The sequence below is a fragment of the Quercus robur genome, chromosome 8, assembly GCF_932294415.1.
Source record: "Quercus robur chromosome 8, dhQueRobu3.1, whole genome shotgun sequence".
Lineage (NCBI taxonomy): Eukaryota > Viridiplantae > Streptophyta > Magnoliopsida > Fagales > Fagaceae > Quercus > Quercus robur.
The window spans coordinates 31940441-31962570 of NC_065541.1; the positions used below are offsets into that span (position 1 = coordinate 31940441).

The following is a 22130-nucleotide window of genomic DNA, read 5'->3' on the forward strand; positions in this document are numbered from 1 at the left end:
TGGTAGATATATGAAATTGAATCATCAATTTCAAGTATCGTTGTTCAAAATAACAAGAAAACTTTAGTTTAAAAAGTGTTGTTCAAACACGTGTTTAAAGTATTCATAATGCAAAAAATGTGTTTGGCACCTTGTTTTAAATAACATATTTTAAAATATAAAAAAGGATAATTATGTTTGGTATGTGTTTGCTTTTTTTTTTTTTAAAATCTTACAAGCAAAGTAAAAGCATATTTATTTTATTGGAAGAGAGAGAAACTCCCTCGTTACCAATGCACACCCTTTCCTTCTCTCTTTTCTTTTCTCCTCTATTGCTCCATGTTTCTTTTCTTTTCTTTTTTGTGTCCTCAAAACCCATTGCTCGACCCTCTCTCTCGATGGTTCTAGAAAATAAAACGCGGTTGAAATTTCAAAGGTGAGAAATTTCTTGGGTTTTGTTTTCACTATTGACATGCCATTTTCTCATTGATTTTTCAAATAAAATCTCTTCACTGATACAGGAAAAGAAACCATGTGAAATTTCAAAACGAGCTGTGAGATGTGGAACTTTTTCATGGGTTCTGATTGAGTGGAAAATATCCTTACTTGTTCAGTTTGTTCTTTTGTTCTCCTTGTTGACATGCCCTTTCCCCTTAATTTTTTGCTTAGATTGATAGCTATGAGCTCGCTTTGTGTGCCTAAAGAAGCTGGGGCTTGTATGGAGGAGAACTGGTTGAATGAGAGAGTGAGTTGTTGCAGTTATAGGAGGTCGTAGAGAAGGGATGGTACTGAGCCACTGAGTCGATTGTGACTTATATTGATTACTTGTAAATAACCCAAAGTTCTGAAATTCTCTGGGATTATTGTTCCTTCTAAGCTATTGTTTCTCATGGAGATTTGAACCAACGAAGATGGAAAAACCCACGGGATTTTGCCAGAGATGGCATTGTTGCTAGCATCTAAAAAGGAAAACTTTTTCAAAGAACCCAATTTAGGAAACTTGCATGTGAGCTTGTTTGATTGGAGTTCGAGTCTTTTTAAGCTCACAAGGTTGTTGAAACTCGCTGGAATTTCTCCCTCCAGCTTGTTGTTATCGAGGTAAAGCTCCACAAGCTCAGTGAGTGAGCTAATCAAGATGGGTATTTTGTCGGAGAACGAGTTCATTGAGAGACCGAGTCACTGCAGACGAGTCAGGTTAGGGAGTGAGTCAGGAAATGGATTAAAGAAGAAGTTGTTGGAGCTGTCAAGGGTGTAAGTAAGGGAGGTTCCAAGAAATGTGATAGGCCAAGAATGTATTGGTCCCTTGTGATGAATTAACCAATTAATTTAGCCAAGTGAATTAATTAAGTTAATTAACATGCAAAATGCGTGGTAGCACAAACAAATCACCAAATAACTAAATACAGCGGAAATTAAATTGACATGGTGATTTCTTTACGAATGGGGAAAACCTACACGACAAAAACCCCACCAGGTAATTTTAAAGTCACCATTCCCGAGAATCCACTATTATCAAAACATATGGTTACAAGTAAGTGAATCACAGTACCTTATTCCAACCTACAGTTGAACCTTTACCCCAATACCCAATTAGACTTATTCGGTAGTGACAATCTCTCCTTTTAATGAGCGGATCCTAGTACGCGACTTAATCACCAACTTCAGAAGAATGTTGGCTGAAAAGTTCTTTACTTCATCACACGATGAAGATCATGAAAGCTCCTTGGTCACAAAACCCTACAGTGCACAAACACAGTAGCTTCTTCAAGAGAAAGATGAACTTGGGAAAAGTTTTGTCTCTGTTCACAATTTGCATAAACAAGACTTTGCTTCACACTTGTGCAACTTGTATAACCTTTGATGGCCTTTAAAATAATCCTTATATATCTTTAGGGTTGTGAAAAAAGAAAGTCTAAATACATATTCATGGATTGGATGTAAAACAGCTCTGAAAAACTGAGTCTCATAAACCTCGATAGATAGCCATCAATCGAGCTAGCTGTCGAGCCACGGGCTTCAACAGCTTTTAAACCTTGATAAATGCTAGCTGTCGAGTTTTAAATTCCAGCACTTTCTTACTTGATTCTTGGACAGACTTGCATAGTTTTAACACTTGAATTTGAAACCTTGTTCCTTGAAGTATTAATCACATCCTAGATCTATCCAATTACAAGTAAAGTGCATTTTGTCAAAGGATTAGCCAATTACATAAAATAGTGACATATGGTCCTAACTTTGAATCACATATGTCTTAACAAAACGGAAGAGAGTGAACTGTTGTAACCCGCCTGGTCTTGACCGTGTTCGGCGAATCAGCTCGTTTCTGAGACATTGAGGTCGAAACGAAACCCACAAATGAACCAGTTGCTGAAGAGGTTGTTGCATGGGTAAACATTGACGTCCCAGGAGTTAGTGTCTATTTGGGAGTCTCGAAACTGGATCTCGCGACTAGCAAGTCGCCAGAATGGCACACGTGAGAAGCATACAGGGGGAGCTGAAGGGTCACACTAGCTGTTGCACTACAGGACAAAACTTCTGGTCTGGCCAGGCAGTTAGTTCATGACTCAAACTCGCGACTCATTCCAGTCGCGAGCTCGAGTTGCCAGAATGCCCTGTTTGGTTGTAATTGACTCTTCGCATTCCTCATACACCCTGCTATAATACCCTTATACCCATGAAATGTAGAGAGCTTCCAAAGAGAATTTTGGATGAGAAACCTTAGTGAAAAACAAGATTGACTCATCCACAATCTTCATCTTTTGATTCTCTAAATTCGTCTACTCTCACCCTCTCTATTGATATATCCTTGAGAGGTACATTAGCCAAATCCTTATCTCACCATACCCATATCTGTGAGAAGCTATTTTGGTGCTTGGGAAGTAGTTTAGAAGGAAGCAATTCAATTTGGTTGATGCAATGGGCTATTGCGGGATCTGGTAAGATAGGGAAGACAAGGTTCGGTGTAACCCTGTTGGAGCAAGAAGCTCAGAGGGCTTAGGTGAATTGAGTAGATTAGGCTTAGAGGGTCTTCTACTATTCATGTATCCCAACTTCATTCTCTAGTGGATTATTGACCGCTTGGAGGGCGACGGAGAGGTTTTACGCCAAGTACATTGGTTTCCTCTTCGATAAAACATTGCCGTGTTATATTTGTGTTTGCATCTCTCTTCCCTTTCTCTTTACCTTTTAATTACTATTGTGATTGTGATTAATTATGGTTTAAAGTGTTTTACACGTTTTGGTTTAGCTTATATTCATATTCCGCACATATATTGTTTGATTATAAGGTTGTATTGATAATTTGTGTAAGGTTGAATTTATTCAACCATCTAATTGGCTTTATTCCGTGCCAAATTTGCTTGTAATTCAGCATTTAGTAACCCTGTATTTAGGTGGGTTTTTTGTAAGGGTAGTGAGTGAGATAGAGTGAAGTTTGCTCAAGAGTGTACAAGAAAACAGAGACTCGCGGCTGGGACTCGCAGATGGACTCGCGGCTGCAAGCCGCCAGAAACTGCACACGTGCCAAGCATGCTGGAAGATGAACAGTCATGCTAGTTGGAGCACTACAGGACAAAATAGGACAACTGGCCATACGGTTAACTCGCGACTGGATCTCGCGACTTGGTCAAGCCACGAGGTCAAGCCGCGAGCCACCCCTGTTTTGTAAAATCTAACGTTTCACATTCCTCTCCCACTCCAGTATAAATACCCCTTTAACCCACGATTGAAAGAGAGCTTCCGGAGAGAATTTTGAGAGAGAAACCCTAAAGAAAAACCAGATTGCTTCACCTACAATCTATACCTTAGAGTCTCTTCAAATTCCCTTACTCTCTTCCTCTCCATTGTCAAATCCTTGAGAGGCATTATACCAAACCTAGTTCTCACCATTATCATCTCTGTGAGACAGTTGTTTGGAGTTCTGGGAAGCAGTTAGGAAGGAGCCAATCTTCATTGGTTGATGCTACGGTCTAGTAGCGGAATCCGGGAAGCTAGAAAAGAAAAAGGTTCGGCGCAACCTCGTTGGAGCAAGAAGCTTGGAGGGCTTAGGTGCACTGGGTAGATTAGGCTTGGAGGGTCTATTGCTGTCCTTGTATCCCAACTATATTTTCTAGTGGATTGATTACCGCTAGGAGGGCGGCGGAGAGGTTTTTCGCTGAGGACTTCGGTTTCCTCTTCGATAACACATCGCGTGTTGTCTTTGTGTTTGCATCTTCCTTCCTCTCTATCTTTGCCTTTACATTATCTGCTGTGGTTTTATTTTGTTATGGCTTAGATAGTTTATAACCAATTTCATATTATAGCATGTGTTAAGTTTCCGCACACTAGTTGTTTGACATATTGCTTGAGTTGGTTAAGTTGTATTTTGGGGTCTAAACGTTCAAAGGTGTTTTATACACGTTTTTGAACTTTCAATTCGTATCAGAGCGGGTACACTTGTTGTGGTTTTATTACCTAAGTGTGATCCTAGACCCCTGAGTTGTGATTGTTGTTTTGGGTTATACCATGCTGAATTGTAGCTTAAGTGTTTGTGAAAATGACTCTATGCATATGTCTGAAAGGTGTCTTACTGATGATCTTGTAGAGTTATTAAAAACTAAGAAACATGCTAGAGTTATTGTTCACATGCTGGAATATCTTGAAAATCAGAATCTTGTCTTACACAGTAGCATATCTGAGTCTAAATCATTGATTAAGAAATATAAAAGAAAGAATAGAATGTTGTGTGAGATGATTGAGAATCTGAAAATGAAAAATCAATCTAAAAGAAGCAGGAAAACTGATGATGAGTGTGTGTTTGAAGGTCAAGAATGTCTGTCACATGTGAACCTATTTGTGCATACCTCATTGAAGGTGTTCAATGCATGTTTGTGGTATCTTGACAGTGGGTGTTCTCGCCATATGACAGGGGATAAGTCACTGTTTAAGTCACTCAAAGAAAAGGTTGGTGACTATGTGACCTTTGGTGATGGAAGCCATGCTCAAGTCCTAGGCAAAGGAACCATTGAGATACCCAGTTTGCCTCTGTTGAAAGATGTGCTGTTCATAAAAGGGCTGAAGGCGAATTTGCTGAGCATCACTCAAATTTGTGATGACGATTTCCTGGTACAATTTTCTAAGAAAGGATGTTTGATCATCAATGAAGAGGGGATTCAGGTTTTGGAAGGAAATCGGACTACAGATAATTGTTATGGAATAGTTCCCACGGCACCAATATCGTGTAGAAGTGCTCGGGTGGATATGTTGGAGCTGTGGCATCACAGATTTGGGCATGCCAACTTCAAACAAGTAGCAAAAGTCTCCAAACTTGAAGAAGTCGAGGGACTTCCTAAGTTTGGAAAAGTGAAGAAGACCGTTTGTGGTGCATGTCAAATGGGGAAGCAAACTAAGGCAAGTCATCACAAGGTAAATGTGATAGCCACCTCTCGGTGCTTGGAGTTACTTCATGTTGATCTGATGGGGCCCACCAGAACTGAAAGCCTAGGGGGGAAGAGATACATTATGGTCATTGTGGATGACTACTCAAGATACACTTGGGTTGAATTCCTTAGAGAAAAATCAAAAGCTTGTGAGAGGTTGGAGATTCTGTGCAAGAAACTACAAAACGAAAAGGGGATACCGATAGCCAAAGTTAGAAGTGATCATGGAAGGGAATTTGAGAATGCAAGATTCGAGTCCTTCTGTGAGAAGAATGGAATTAAAAGAGAGTTTTCAGCTCCCAAAACTCCACAACAAAATGGAGTGGTAGAGAGAAAAAATCGTGTGATTCAGGAGATGGCGAGAGTCATGTTGCTTAACAAGCAAATACCTCAAAAATTTTGGGGAGAAGCTGTCAACACCTCGTGTCACATTGGAAATAGGATTTTCTTTCGAGTTGGTACAAAGAAGACTGCATATGAGATATGGAATGGGAAGAAGCCTAAAGTGAAGTATTTCCGGGTTTTTGGAAGTAAATGCTATATCTTAAATGATCGAGAAAATCTTGGGAAGTTTGATGCAAGAAGTGATGAGGGTATTTTTCTTGGCTACTCTACTACAAGTCGAGCGTATAGAGTGTTTAACAAGAGAACAAAGGCTGTGATGGAATCCATAAATGTCAAGATTGATGATGCCTTACCTAAGGTGGAAATGATTGATGATGTAGAAGGACCGAGCACCGAAGAGCCTGATGTTGAGGTAGAAGCTTTGGATATAGAAGGTGAAGAACCCATACCAGAAGTAGAATCGACTCCCATCAACTCAAGAATGGAAACGAGATCGATGTCTAGAACTTCAAGTCCTCTTACTCCTCCAGAAGTTCATCCTCCTATCTCTCGTAGTGATGAAGTTTCCACTTCAAAAAGGCCATCTTCAAGAGTTGTCAAGAATCATCCGGAAAGTAATATCATAGGATCACTTGACGACGGTCTTCGCCTCAGGAAAGGAAATATTCTGCTAGCCAATCATGTAACATATCACTGTTATCTTGCACAGTTTGAACCAAAAAGGGGTTGAAGAGGCTCTTCAAGATGAGAATTGGGTTGAGTCAATGCATGAAGAGCTGAATTAGTTTGTGAGGAATGATGTGTGGGAACTTGCTCCACGGCCTGAGAACGTTCATGTTATAGGCACAAAGTGGATTTTTAAAAACAAAACTGATGAAGATGGAGAGGTAATTCGAAACAAGTCTCGGTTAGTGGCTCAAGGATACACACAAGTAGAAGGAGTGGATTTTGATGAATCATTTGCTCCGGTGGCAAGACTCGAATCCATTCGAATCCTCATGTCCATTGCGTGCACTTTGAATTTCAAGCTTTATCAAATGGATGTTAAGTGCGCTTTTCTGAATGGGTATCTAAATGAAAAAGTATTTGTTGAGCAACCAAAAGGATTTGAGGATCCTCATTTCCCAGATCATGTATTAAGATTGAAGAAAGCACTTTATGGTTTAAAACAAGCGCCTAGAGCCTGGTACGATCGTCTTACACATTATCTTCTAGATAGAGGTTTCAAGAGAGGGTACGCCGATCGAACTCTGTTTGTCAAAAATGATGAAGATTATCTCCTTGTGGCACAAGTCTATGTTGATGACATAGTGTTTGGGGCAACTATCGATGATCGTGCTACTGAATTTTCTGAGGAGATGAAGAAGGAGTTTGAGATGAGCATGGTGGGGGAGCTCACATTCTTCTTGGGTCTTCAAGTCAAACAACAGAAGGAGGGTATATTTGTATCTCAAGAGAAGTATGCCAGAAACATTGTCAAGAAGTTTGGACTAGACTCCAAAAAACATGCCTCCACTCCCATGAGCTATTCCACTAAACTGAATGTGGATTCGTCGAGAGTTGAAGTAAGTCCCACATTGTATAGGAGCATCATAGGAAGTTTGCTCTACCTTACAGCCAGTAGACCGGACATTGCTTTCAGTGTGGGCGTTTGTGCCAGGTACCAAGCTAATCCGAAGGAATCTCATCTGACTGCTGCTAAACGAATCATTCGATATGTGAATGGTACTGCAAACTATGGTCTGTGGTATTCAAAAGACTCAAATGCTTGTCTTGCTGGGTATTCAGATGCTGACTGGGCTGGCAGTGTAGACGATCGGAAAAGCACTTCAGGCGGCTGTTTTTATCTTGGTAACAATCTTGTTTCGTGGATGAGCAAGAAGCAGAATTCAATGTCTCTATCTACTGCAGAAGCAGAATACATCGCTGCTGGAAGTTGCTGCACTCAGCTTCTTTGGATGAAGAAATTACTTCATGACTATGGAATTCCTCAAGAAACGATGTGTGTCTTCTGTGACAACACCAGTGCCATCAATCTTTCCAAGAATCCTGTTCAGCATTCAAAATCCAAACACATAGAGATACGTTACCATTTCATTCGGGATTTGGTAGAGGAAAGAGTTGTGTGTCTTGAGTTCATACACACCGACAATCAAAAGGCGGATATCTTCACCAAGCCTCTCGATGGTCAACGGTTTGAATCACTCCGTAAGACCATTGGTGTTGGTACAATTCCTTGACTCTCTTGTGTGTTGTGTGCTTCACATATTTATAATATGATAAATCTGTCTGTGTTGGGGCACACACCTTTCTGATTAGCTTTTTGTGCAACATGTTTCTTGTTTGTTTGGACATTTGTGAATACTGTTGCTTCTTTTTATGTTTGTTCAATCATTTTTGTTTCTTGTGTCAAAAATCCAAAAATCACATAAAAAAATTAGAAAATCAAAAAGTTTGATTGACTTTGTTGAGTTTTTGTCTCAAAACTTGTTTTGCCTTGTACCTTTGTGCTAATGGCTTTGTGCATTTTCGAGCATTACTTGTTTTCATGCACTTATATCACTGTGGGAAAAATCTTGAATTCTATGTGATTGTTGTAAATAGATCTTCAAACTTGTCATGAATGATTAGTGAATGGTTATGTTGATCTTGAGACATGCATAGACTTGTGTCTATATATCTTCCCACTTTTTATTTTTATTTTTGCTAAAAAGAGCTCACCAAATGTAAATCTCCAAATGAAAAGAGATATTGAGCTGCAAAAGCCTGTCGCACATTCTAGTATTTGACTAGGAAAAAGGGTAAGCGACCTCATATTCAAGTGAATGTTAATTCAAAAAGGCCAAAGGCCTGTTCTTTAAAGTGAATTGTCATATCTCACTCTCACAATGAGAGATGATTTCCTCAAAAAGATCAAATGTTATGTTTGAAAGTGGAGTCAAATGAAAAGCTCCAAGTTATGTTATCAAGATGTGTGGGAGGTCATATATACATATTTCTATAATTGAGATTGGTCACATGATCTAGTGCTAATTGTGTATGCCTTGGTTGAATTGATCATTGAAGCTTCACAATAGACGAAGGACTATCTCATTATTGGTATCCACACACAACACACAAGTTTATGTTCCATAAATGCCATATTCATTTGTGTGATTGTACTTGATAAAATGTGTTTTCACATGCTCAATCTTTGTTAATTCAAGCACAAAAAGATTTTTGAGTGTTTTAGGTGTTTTTGGAAAGTATTTTTTTTGTAAAATCTGAAAATTTCAAAAATACTGTTTTGCCCTGTTTTGGCGGCTCAGTCGCGGGTATGTCAAGTCGCGAGACTCAGTCGCATCTTCGCTGGTCATTTTTGGCGACTTGTTCGCGAGTGGAAGGTCCAGTCGTGAGGTTCACTCAGAGATTTTCGCGGCTCAGCTCGCGACTCACTCGCGGGTAGACCTTCCAGTCGCGAAAAACACTTAGAAATTTTTTTTAACTTTTTGTCCTTGAGTGTTTTGGCGGCTTGATCTGGCGACTTTTTGGCGACTCGTTTCAGTCGCGAAAATCGCGTGTCTTGGATAAACAGGGGTAGTTTTCAAACTTTTTATTTTTCCCTCAATCTTTTTGTGACTGTTCATTGTCTTTCTCATCTGCTCTTACACATTGTCATCGTACCTCCATTTTCGATCTCCAATACTTGTCTCTTTTCAGCTCAAAATCGTCGATTAACAGGTATGGTTTTCTGTCCTGCACTCTATTTTACTTGTTGTTATGGTTTTCCCTCTGGTTCATTCACATTTGATTGTGATTTTGTGATGGGTTTTTAGCTCAACTATTATTCTTTGTTCTAGCTTCACTTGGATGCTTGTGTTTCTGTGTTTGAGCTAGTTTATGTTGGTGGCTGTGTTCTTCATCATATGCTTAGCTAGGGTTAGCTATTTTTGTCTGATCTGCTGTTGATATCATGTTTCACTATGATCCTGTGTGGTATCTTGTTGATGTGTTGTTGAATTTGGTCCTTTTTCAGCTGATTATGTGGTTGTTTTTGGTCTCCCTATACTGTGTAGTCCTAATTTGGGCCTTTGGTGTCCCTCATTGCTATTTTCTGACCATTCTCATTAAGCTATTAGGGTTTCTTCATTGTCCCTAAAATTCCACTAACCCACTGCTAATTTAGTTTGTTGGATTGTGTTCTGTCATTTCCTTTGTTCATAATGCAGATTAGTCATGTCGCCTTTCAAGAAAGCTGCTGTGAAAGGAGGTAGTTCCAAAGGGAAGGAACCAGTAATTGATGTTGATGATTATCCACCTCAGCCAAAAGGGACTCGCTCTTCCTCAAGGAGATTCGATCCCAACAAGTTCAGATCTTATGTAGCCTATCAATCTTATGAGAATTTCTTTCTACATGCCACACCATTACTAGAAAGAGCCTTGGATCAGTCCTCACTTCATGACACTGACATTCCGAAATGGTTTGCTCACAAGGATTGGAATTACCTGCTATCTGATCCGGATGACGTGTATGAAGAGTTAGTAAAAGAATTTTATGCTAACGCAATTGTGGAGGGAGATGAACTTAAGTGCTGGGTTCGGAACAAGAGCTTTTCTGTCTCTCCCACATATCTGGCAGAAATTCTTCACATCAACAGACCCATTTTCCGACATTCACCGGTCTATGATGATCTCTGTCCTGATGAGGAGCTTCTCAAAGAAAGTCTTGGTCAAGACTTGGAGTTCTCACCCAATGGCAAATCCATCAGTGTTTCCTCCCTTTCTCCAAAGCTGAGAGTGCTTACAATTGTGATGTTTCACAATTTGTACCCTTTATCAAGCACTGGGTATATGAACCTCGGACGTGCTTTGTTTCTTCATGATCTAATCTCTGATGAGGAAATAGACATCTGTGCTCATATCTTTCATGTTCTGCGCAAAACGGTTCTTCGAAATGAGTCTCGGATATGTGTTCCTTTCTGCAGTCTTATTTCACGGATTTTGAAGCTCAAGGGAATTTATCCAACGGCTGATGAAACTCCTCTCTCCAAACCAAGTCCAATCAACATGCGTACATTCAATGCAAGCGTTGGACATAGTCGGAAGAGAGCCAAACCAGAATCGTCTGCATCTCACAGTGACTCTCAGTTTAGCACTCTCTCCCTAGATGAGAAACTTGGTCGCATTGTTTCCTCTGTCCACGAGTTGAACACAAAGGTGTCTGGACTCACAGCTTCTCTACACCATCACAGCACTCAATGGGATATGAAGCTTACTTCTCTTCAAGCCCAATTGGATCAAATTCAGAGAAAGCTGGAAGAGGATGACTAGCCTATTCCATGACAAAAAGGGGGAGTGATGGGCATTATCAAAGGGGGAGAATATTACTTAAGGGGGAGTGTCTTTACTTTCTTTTTCAGTTTTATTTGTTTTCTTTAAGTTGATATATTGTGTTTTGTAAACTGTTATTCAGGATGTTTTTGGTTTGTACCCATGTGCTTTTGTAAGCTTTTAGGGTTAATATTTTATGCATAGTTTGTAGGCTTTATGGTATGTACCTTGCTTAGTGCAGCCTTTATGCTATGTTGAAATCAGTACTTTAATCTAAATGTTCTGCATTTTGGTTTATGTACTGTCACTCTTGTGCCCTTGTAGGATTGTTCCTAGATGCATATGCCTTGTGTGCTATGCATTGGTTGAGTGTTGAGCATACAAGTGTCTTGCCTTGTGCTTGTTAACTTGTATGTCCTTCTGTTCATTCCAAGTGTGAATGAGCACTGTGATCACTACCTTATGGTGTTCACTTGGTTGATCAAGCCATGGTTTGTTTATTAACTCCATCTTTGCTTGATCACATATTGCCTGTTTCATATGCATTTATAATTTTCTGCTTACAATGATCATGGTGTATTGTTGTGTTTCAGGAGTATTATGTTCATATGATTCAAGTGCTTCACAGCTTCTAGAGTTAGGTGTGAGTGAGTTTTGTTCAACTGTTCCCAACTCACATGTTAAGTCTAGAGTCTGTTTTAGGGTTTTGTCACGGAATAGCCAAAAGGGGAGATTGTAAGGTTGAATTTATTCAACCATCTAATTGGCTTTATTCCGTGCCAAATTTGCTTGTAATTCAGCATTTAGTAACCCTGTATTTAGGTGGGTTTGTTGTAAGGGTAGTGAGTGAGATAGAGTGAAGTTTGCTCAAGAGTGTGCAAGAAAACAGAGACTCGCGCCTGGGACTCGCGGCTGCAAGCCGCCAGAAACTACACACGTGCCAAGCATGCTGGAAGATGAACAGTCATGCTAGCTGGAGCACTACAGGACAAAACAGGACAACTGGCCGTACGATTAACTCGCGACTGGATCTCGCGACTTGGTCAAGCCGCGAGGTCAAGCCGCGAGCCACCCCTGTTTTGTAAAATCTGACGTTTCACATTCCTCTCCCACTCCAGTATAAATACCCCTTTAACCCACGACTGAAAGAGAGCTTCCGGAGAGAATTTTGAGAGAGAAACCCTAAAGAAAAACCAGATTGCTTCACCCACAATCTATACCTTAGAGTCTCTTCAAATTCCCTTACTCTCTTCCTCTCCATTGTCAAATCCTTGAGTGGCATTATACCAAACCTGGTTCTCAACATTATCATCTCTGTGAGACAATTGTTTGGAGTTCTGGGAAGCAGTTAGGAAGGAGCCAATCTTCATTGGTTGATGCTACGGTCTAGTAGCGGAATCCAGGAAGCTAGAAAAGAAAAAGCTTCGGCGCAATCTCGTTGGAGCAAGAAGCTTGGAGGGCTTAGGTGCACTGGGTAGATTAGGCTTGGAGGGTCTATTGCTGTCCTTGTATCCCAACTGTATTTTCTAGTGGATTGATTACCGCTTGGACGGCGGCGGAGAGGTTTTTCGCCGAGGACTTCGGTTTCCTCTTCGATAACACATCGCGTGTTGTCTTTGTGTTTGCATATTCCTTCCTCTCTATCTTTGCCTTTACATTATCTGTTGTGGTTTTATTTTGTTATGGCTTAGATAGTTTATAACCAATTTCATATTATAGCATGTGTTAAGTTTCCGCACACTAGTTGTTTGACAGATTGCTTGAGTTGGTTAAGTTGTATTTTGGGGTCTAAACGTTCAAAGGTGTTTTATACACGTTTTTGAACTTTCAATTTGTAAATTGGGGGTCTAAACGTTCATTGGTGTTTTCTACACTATATGAACATTCAGGAGCGAAGGTTCAACTGTAGGTTGGTATTTCGGAATAGGCCAAGGTAGTTGGTAAGATTCCTTATACTTGTAACCACTTGATTGTTGATTAGTGGATTCTTGGGAGTGATGCCCTTAAAATCAGTCGCTAGGGTTTTTGCCTTGCGAGGTTTTCCCCATTTAATAATAAATCACCATGTCTAATTTATTTTCTGCTGCACTTAGTATTTTTGGTGATTTATTGGTGCATTCATGAGTTGCATACAATTGAACCTAATTAATCAACTTGGGTAATTGAATTAATTAACGGGATTAAGCTATCTTAACCCAACAAATGGTATCAGAGCAAGCACACTCTTTGTTGTGTGATCTATTGACTCCTGTTGTTATGGATCGTGGGCAATCCCTAATTGTTCCTCCTTTATTTGGTGGTAGTAACTATGCATATTGGAAAGTAAGCATAAGAGCCTTTTTTCTGTCTTTAGATGAGAAAGTATGGCTTGCAGTTGACGTAGGTTGGACGTAGCCTGAAGAGCCACCAGCCATTTGGGATGATGCAAAGATCAAAGCTACAAATTTTAACAGTAAAGCACTGAATGTTTTGTTTAGTGCTGTGACCAATGAAGAATTCAAGTAGATCTCTTCCACTGACAATACGAAAGAAGCATGGACTATTCTTCAAAAACATCTCTTTCTATAGACTTTCCATCACATATGATAGAATCTATTATAGATTGCTATCGAGACACTACCACATGTGTTAAGCTCATCTTTCCTTCAACTATCACGCACATTCTCACTCACTTGCACGTCACCATTCCTTTTTCTCCTCTCTTCTATGTCATGGGTGCCATGAGCAAGGAGTCTATTCGAAGGAGTGCAGTGTAGCTTGCTGTGAAACGGCCTTGTGTGGAGCCTTGAGATGTAGCCCCTACAAACCCTGCAGCCCTTTCCTCTCAATCCCCTTCATCATTTGCCCCTTCTTCCTCATTTAGGGCACCTGTCTCCCTTGTGGAAGTCATGGAGCAACTTCAGCATATGCATGCTGATTTTGGTAGTCATCTTGACCATCTATCCGATGAGATGTGTCAAATGAACATCAAAATCGGTCACATCGCTTGACCACTAGTCTCGCCGTGGTGGTTTTGCACCCTCATCTTCACCTGAGCATGTTGAGGAGTCCTCTTCTTTGGATGGTGGAGATGATGATGGTGATGATGCTTCTGGCTCTGAGTATGATGATGAGATGACGAACTCTCAGTTATACACCCTTTGTCACTTGTGACAAAAAGGGGGAGTAGTTTGATAGATGAGAGTAGTCTTGTTGCTAGGGGGAGAGCTCGCATAGGATATACTAGATAGTGGGATAGTGTTTTGAGGGATGTAGTGAGGTTTTGGTGTCTTTCTTTTCTCATTACATGTACCATGGTGTTGTGACGACTTTTGTTACATACATTGTATTCTTTGATATATATAAATATATATCAATATAATTACCCATTTGGTAATTGCCCCCTATTCCCAACAAAAGAGACTTAGTTAACAGACTTAGCAAAGCAGTTGTTTTCAGTAAGTTTAACATCAAGAGTGGTTTTTGGCAGATACAAATCAGAGAGTTTGATAGGTACAAGACAGCCCTCACCACACCCTTTGGCCATTACGAATGGAATGTAATGCCCTTTGGTCTTAAGAATGCACCTTCTGAATTCCAAAACATCATGAATCAGATTTTCAATCCATTCTCCAGTCATATCAATGTGTACATTGATAATGTACTTATTTTCTCAGAATCCCTAAACCAACATTGGAAGCATCTTAGAACATTCTTCCAAACCATCAAACATAATGGTCTTGTTGTTTCAGCTCCAAAGATCAAACTCTTCCAAACCAGTGTTCGATTCTTAGGCTTTGATATAAGACATGGTGTCATCAAACCCATAGATAGAGTCATTCAGTTTGCAGAAAAGTTTCCAGATGAGATCCTAGAAAAGACCCAACTTCAAAGGTTCCTAGGATCCCTCAATTACATTTCTGATTTCTATCAAAATCTTAGGCAACAATGCAAGCCTCTTTTTGATAGACTTCGAACCAATCCTCCTCCTTGGACACCCACACATACATTGGTTGTTCAACAAATCGAAAAATATGTCAAAACACTCCCTTGTCTAGGAATCCCCTTTGAAAATTCCTTCAAGGTCGTCCAGACAGATGCCTCTGATTTATATATATATGAGTTGATATATGTTTTCTTTACCTTTGTCTCACATGTGTTGTTTCTTATTGTATACAACTTGTCTATGTTTCACACTTGATCTTGTTTAATCATTTCAGATAAGACAGGTTGCAAGTTTATCATGCCATGATCTCTCTATTTATAAAGTTTTCAAGAGTTCATTGTAGGGCTAGACTTTTGTACTTTTGTAAATTATGGGATAGTTGTGTTAGACTTCTCTCATAATTGCTTTTTGTGGTTTTATCATGGATTTCCAAAGGGGGAGATTGTTAGAGTCATATTTTATTGTAATTGGCTAATCCTTTGACAAAATGCACTTTACTTGTAATTGGGTAGATATAAGATGGGTTTATTACTTCAAAAAATATGTTGTTCAAGTCAAGTATTAAAGACATGAAGATTGATCCAAAAAACAAGTGAAGAAAAGATGTTCACTAAGTCTCGACAGATAGCTCGATAGAAGCCTGCTATCAAGACTTAATGTGAAGCTTGATAAATAGCTCGACAGTAGCTCGATCTATCAAGAACTATGATTTTAGAATTTCCAAATCTGAAATTCGGCCCAATCTTATGTAGTTGTTTAGGGTCTCTTATCTCATAACCCTAGACATATTTAAGGCTAATTTTAAGAGTCATCACACATGAATATAAAGACCAAGATAATTATTTTCTCTGTGTGAAGCTACTGCATTTGTGCGCCATAGGATTTTGTAACCAAGTGCTTCCCGATCTTCATTATTGATGAAGTGAAGAACTTTGCAGTCAATAACATCTGTTCAAATTGCTGGAGTTAGTCACGTACTCGGATCCATGCAAAGGGTTAGTCACAAATTGGAGGTTTGTGCATCAAAGGAAAAGAAGGCTACTACAAGATCAAGTCCAATTGGGTATTGGAGTGATGGTTCAACTGTAGGTTGGTATTTCAAGATAGGCTACGGTAATTGGTGTTAGGTTCTAAAGTCTTAGGATTTTATGTATTTAGAACTCTAATTTGTTTTGTTGGAAAACCATGATAAAAATAATGTGTTTAGAAGTGTTTTAGTCTAGCTCAAAGTTGTTCTTTTATGTAAAGTTGGAATCGAGTTAAAGCAGGAAAGCATTGTGCCTTTCGGCCTGGCTCGATCGATCGAAAGACAGGCTCAATCGATCAAAGCTCAGGTAGAATGATTTTCTGCAGATTTGTTCAACTCAGCCCTAAGTTTTTTAACACATTTTTAGGGTTTCTTATTTTTCCTAAGTATAAAAGGCAAACCCTAGCCACGTTTTAGTGTTGCTCATAATTGCGGTTTGTGTAAATCTCTTGTGAGATCTAAAGGAGCTTTCCTTTACACAAACTTAGGTTTTTCTAGGAGAAGATTTATCTACGCCTTGATGATCAATTCAGTTACTGCCATTGAACCTTAAAGAAAACACAAGCAGGTGTGCTTGTATCTGGTGGTGAATCCAAGAAAGAAGGAGTTTGTGGATTCGAAACTTGCACGTGGTTTTGCCAGTAAGTTCTACTGGTTGGTAGCAATAAGAAGTCGAGCGTGGGGGCCTGTAAGTCTTATTGTATGAACTTCAATTCTTTCAAGATAGTGGATTCAAGTTTACCTTGAGAATAGCTAGGTCAAATCTTCCCCAGGTTTTTACCGGTTTGGTTTCTTGAGTGATCATATCTTGTATTATTTATTTTCCGCTGCTTTGCATGATTTGATCTTTGTAATTGTGATAACCTAGACTTGTTTAATTATGTTAGGTTCTAAAGTTTAGGACTTTGTGTATTTAGAACTCTAATTTGTATTGTTGGCAAACCATGATCAAAACAGTGTGTTTAGAAGTGTTTAAAGCTAGCTCAAAGTTGTGTGTCAATGTAAAGTTGGAATCGAGTGTAAAGTAGAAAGCACTGTGGCTTTCGGCCAGGCTCGATCGATCGAAGCTTAGGCTCGACCGATCGAAGTTCGGGCAGATCGCTTTTCTGCAGATTTTTCCAACTCAACCCTAGTTGTTTTAAAACGTTTTTAGGGTTTCTTATTTGTCCTAAGTATAAAAGGCAAACCCTAGCCACGTTTTAGTGTTGCTCATATTGCGGTTTGTGTAAATCTCTTGTGAGATCTAGAGGAGTTTTCCTTTACACCAACTTAGGGTTTTCAAGGAGGAGATATTTTCTACACCTTGATGATCAAAACAGTTGCTGCCATTAAAGCTTAAAGAATACACAAGCGGGGGTGCTTGTAGCTGGTGGGATTCCAAGAAAGAAGGAGTCCGTGGATTCGGAGCTTGCACGTGGTCGTGTCAGTAAGTTCTACTGGTTGGTAGCATTAGGAAGTCAAGCAGGGGTGCTTGTAAGTCCTTTTGTATGAACTTCGATTCTTTCAAGATAGTGGATTTAAGTTTACCTTGAGGATAGCTAGGTCAAATCTTCCGCAGGTTTTTACCGGTTTAGTTTCTTGGGTGATCATATCGTGTGTTATTTTTTTTCCGCTGCTTTGCATGATTTGATCTTTATTATTATGATAACCTAGACTTGTTTAATTGGACTAAGTAACAACTTGGCTAATTACCTAGGTTTAATCAATTGTTTAAGGGGTCTAAAAACTGTCAAGTGGTATCAGAGCGGGTAGCTTTTTTGTCGTTGATCCTTTGATCACTGAGCTGATCCTTGACCCCTGTTGTCATGGAACACGGACACTCTCTAGTTATTCCTCCTCACTTTAATGGGAATAATTATGCTTACTGGAAAGTAAGGATGAAAGCTTTCCTGAAATCCATTGATGAGAGGGTGTGGAATTCCGTTGAATACGAATGGGAGAAGCCCACTACTCCTGTTAGTGAGTGGCAAACTTCTCAGAAAGAAGCAGCTTCGTTTAATAGCAAGGCTATGAATGCGATTTTTAACGCTGTTTCTATGGAGGAATTTAAGAGAATCTCGAATGTTGAGATCGCTCATACTGCTTGGAATATCCTCCAGACTGTGCATGAAGGCACAAAGGCTGTCAAAATAAATAAATTGCAGTAATTGACTTCTAAATTTGAAAGCATTAGGATGTCTGATGATGAATCTTTTGATGAATTCTATGCTAAACTGAATGATATTGTTAATTCTGCATTTAACTTGGGTGAAATCTATGATCAACCTAAAATTGTTAGGAAGATTCTTAGATCTTTGACTAAGGACTTTAGACCCAAGGTGACTGCCATTACTGAAAGCAAGGATGTGGACTCCATCCCTGTTGATGAGCTTGTAGGATCTCTTCAATCCTATGAGTTGGATCTACCCAAAACTACCAAATCCAAATCAATGGCTCTTAAGTCAGTTGATGATGTTGATAGTAGTGGATTTGATGATGAGTTCTCTGCTACAGAGATTGCCTATCTTGCCAAGAACTTTAGAAACTTTCTCAAGAATAACAATAGAAAGGCAAGAGGCACAAACACTGCTGAACCTAGAAATTTTAGGAAGCATGATCCCACTAAGGTTAATAACAATGATAAACCTAGAGAAAGAGTAGGTCAAACTTCCAATAATTTTTTGGGCTCTCAATGTTTTGGATGTCAAGGGTATGGACAGATGAAATCTGAATGTCCAACCTATTTGAAGTCTATGGGTAAGGCTATGGCTGTAACCCTTAGTGATGGTGAAAGTTCTGATCATGATTCTGATTGTGATGAGGATGGAAACTTCATTACTTTAACTGCTACTGCTGTAGTTGATGAGAGCATATCTGTTGAAGAGAACCCTTCTGATGGGGAACTCTCTGAAGATGCAGATCTTCAAGAGGCTTATAACAAACTTTGCAAAGTTGCTGCAAAGGATGCTATGAATGTGGAACTTGGCCTAAAGAAAATTGAATCTCTTGAGCTTGAAAAGAAAAATTTGCTTGGTAAATTGTTTGATGCTAATGATCTTTTGAACAATGTGAAAACTGAAAACATGCTTTTGCTTGATAAAGTTAAATCTTTGGAACTTGATTTATCTGTTGCTAGATCTGCTAGTTCTAAACTTGATCAAATGCTGAGTGTTCAAAAGTCATCTTCTGACAAAACTGGTTTAGGTTATGTTGATAGCATCTGTGTGTCCGCTCCCCATTCCACTAAATTTGTTCCTTCATCTTCTTCTTCTGAACCTTCAGTGAGTGAGATAGTGAGTGAAACTGTCAAACCCCCTGTGAATGAGGTTGCTAAACCCTTAGAAGGTTCATCATCTAGGAAGATTAGGGTTGATCTAAAAGAATCTAAGCCTAAGAATCCTACCCTAACTAAGGACAAGACACATGATAAACCTGCATGGGTTTGTCACTTTTGTGGAAAGACTGGACACATACGTCTAAATTGCTACAAGCTGCAAGCTGCTAAGAAAGCAAACAAACCAAAAGTACCTGTGCCTCAAGCACTTGATCCTATCGTACTTATTGGTGATTTAGTAAAGGCTTTAAACCTTTATTCCAATCCTGGAGTTGGTAATCATTCTCAAGTGAATAAGAACTCCAATACTCGTGGTGCATCTAAAAAGTTTTAGATGCAAAAGACTCGACCTAACTGAGTCTTTCTGACTTGGTCCTTGTGCTTCATTGCTCTACCCTTTGTGACCATTGTTCTTTGGTTGTGTTTTTTTTTTGTCTCTAGGATTTGCATATCATAACATTCATGCATTTCATTCTAGGTGTTTTTATTTGTATTAAATATATATATATATATATATATATATAAAAAGGGAAAAAGGAAGCACATTTTGTTTTGCACTATTCTTCTTGGTTTTTGAGAACAAGGTTGGTCAATTTATTTTCACATAACATGTCTTTTGTACCTTATTTAGCTTTGATGAGCTTATTTATTGCACTTTACTAGTTGAAGATTTGTAGTGTATGTTGCGTGGGAAAGATGTGTATGGTTTTTGATTACTATGTCTTAATCATGAAGTCACATGTTTTTAAATGTTGGACTTGAACATTTAGAGAAAGACATAAATAACCATCTCACCACTGTTCACTAGCCAATCATGAACACCTTAATGCATATCATAAGATTTTGTGCTCGAGAAAGTGTAGCACATGCACAAAAAGAACATAAGGTGAAGCCTCGGTAAAAGTGCTTAATTCTTAAAATCTAATTGGTGTGTACTATTAGGCTTGATGCCAAACTCACATAAACTTAAAATTGGAATGTATATTATGAGGCATAAATACAAGAAACTTACATGATTGCAAGCTTATGATCTAGGAGATGTGGGAGTTATATGATGTAACTCTTCAGGTGATAGTCTCTTTTAAATTCTTTGTGATGAATTTTGTAGACTTTGTGATTAATTGCTATTCACATATCACCTCACATGTATCTCAAGTCTTTGCTAGTTGCACACACTACACGAGTTACTCTTTGCTAAACATTGTACATGTTATCGTGTGTGTTTATGGTCTGACCAACCGAGTTTTTTGCAATCACTTTGAATTATGTGCAAACTAAATTTGTTGCTTGAAAATTTGTGGAGAATGCAAAATTTTGTTTTTGGGAATATTGGGCTTAAAATTCTTGTTTGGAAAATCATATCATCTCATACTCATGCATTTTTGGTCTTAAATTTTAATGCTTTGAGTTAAATCAGCTTGTTTTTCAAAAATTGTGTTTTTCCTGAAAAATATGGTGAGCCTCTGCCTGATTCGATCGGTCCATTCTATTTTTCGACCGATTGAAATTTTTAAAATTTTAAAATTTTTGAGAAAGGGAGTCTTTGTCTGTTTCGACTGGTCGAGGCTGATTTTCGACCGATCGAAACTCGTGTATCAGGTTTTTTAAAATGCTGAATTGGACTTTTTCAAAGTCACTATTCAAACTTTTTCAAGCTTTTCTCTCTCTCCGCGTTGGCTCTTGGCTCCACCATCAAATTTTTGTCGTTTTCCTTCAAGATTTTTGCAAGGTTTTTGTCCTTAGAAGCCGGTAAGACCCTTTTGCCCTTCTTTTTCAAGTTTATTTCTTGTTTTCATGCATTTTTCATGCATTCTCATGGCTATTTTCGGCATCTTCAAAATTATTGGGGTTTTTGATGATTCAAGCCTATTCTTGTGTAATTGATCAATGGGTTTTTGTGCCATGATGTTATATTGATGTTCCCTATAGTTTAATTTGATCAATTTTGTGGTTTTTGAAAAATTGAAAATTCTAGGGTTTTGAATTTGATCCGAATTGGGGATTTTGTCAAATTGTCTTAAATTGATGAAATTGGTTTCTCCAATTGATGTATTTGGTCATTATTTTTGTTATTATATCATGTATAATGATCAATTCGTCAATTTTTTAAAATTGATCAAGTGGTTTCTATATTTTGGGGTTTTTGTGTTAAAAACCTTTATGTGCTAGCCAATTTTGTAATTTGAATCTTTTTGACTTAATTCACTGCATTAGCACATGCATCATGACATTTAAACTTGTTCATGCATCATATAGATTTTGATTCTATTTTTTTGTTTTTGTGCTAACTTGCAGTCTGCCCTTGGTTTTTGGTTTGTGGTTTTTGTTCTTTCGCTCTGTGTTTTGATCCTTATCTTTGCACCATGCCTAGGAAAACTAGAGCTCATAGAACCACTTCCACTTCCTCTGAGTCTCCACCTAGAGTAGAGCTGTTTAAGAATGATAAGTGTAGAGAAGCCTATGACACCTTGAACTGTAGGCGTAAGATCTAGTTTGAGCAAGCTGTTGTGTTAGATGCGCTTGATCCGGCCATTAGGGCCAATTTTGAGTCTAGGGGTTGGTTGCCTCGCGTAGAGATAGATCATCCACCTCCGACCGCCCTGATTAGAGAGTTCTACTCGAACCTCTCTTGCCACATCTATGATTCCAACACCCTAGTTAGGAGTTGGATACGAGGTGTAGAGTTCACCATTACCCCTCGGGTGGTGGCTGAGGCTCTTGGGGTGCCGGTTGTTCGGGATGCTGACTACCCTATGATGAGTCACCCTCTTTAGATGTTGTCATGTCTTACATCACTGGGTCATCTATCCAGTG

The 22130-nt window shown here is 39.0% G+C and overlaps 1 pseudogene; it reads right to left on the reverse strand.

The window, feature by feature from the left end:
• Positions 1 to 462: 462 nt before the first annotated feature.
• The window catches only part of LOC126696161 (LRR receptor-like serine/threonine-protein kinase FLS2), a 51138-nt pseudogene continuing 29470 nt past the window's right edge, over positions 463 to 22130 (reverse strand).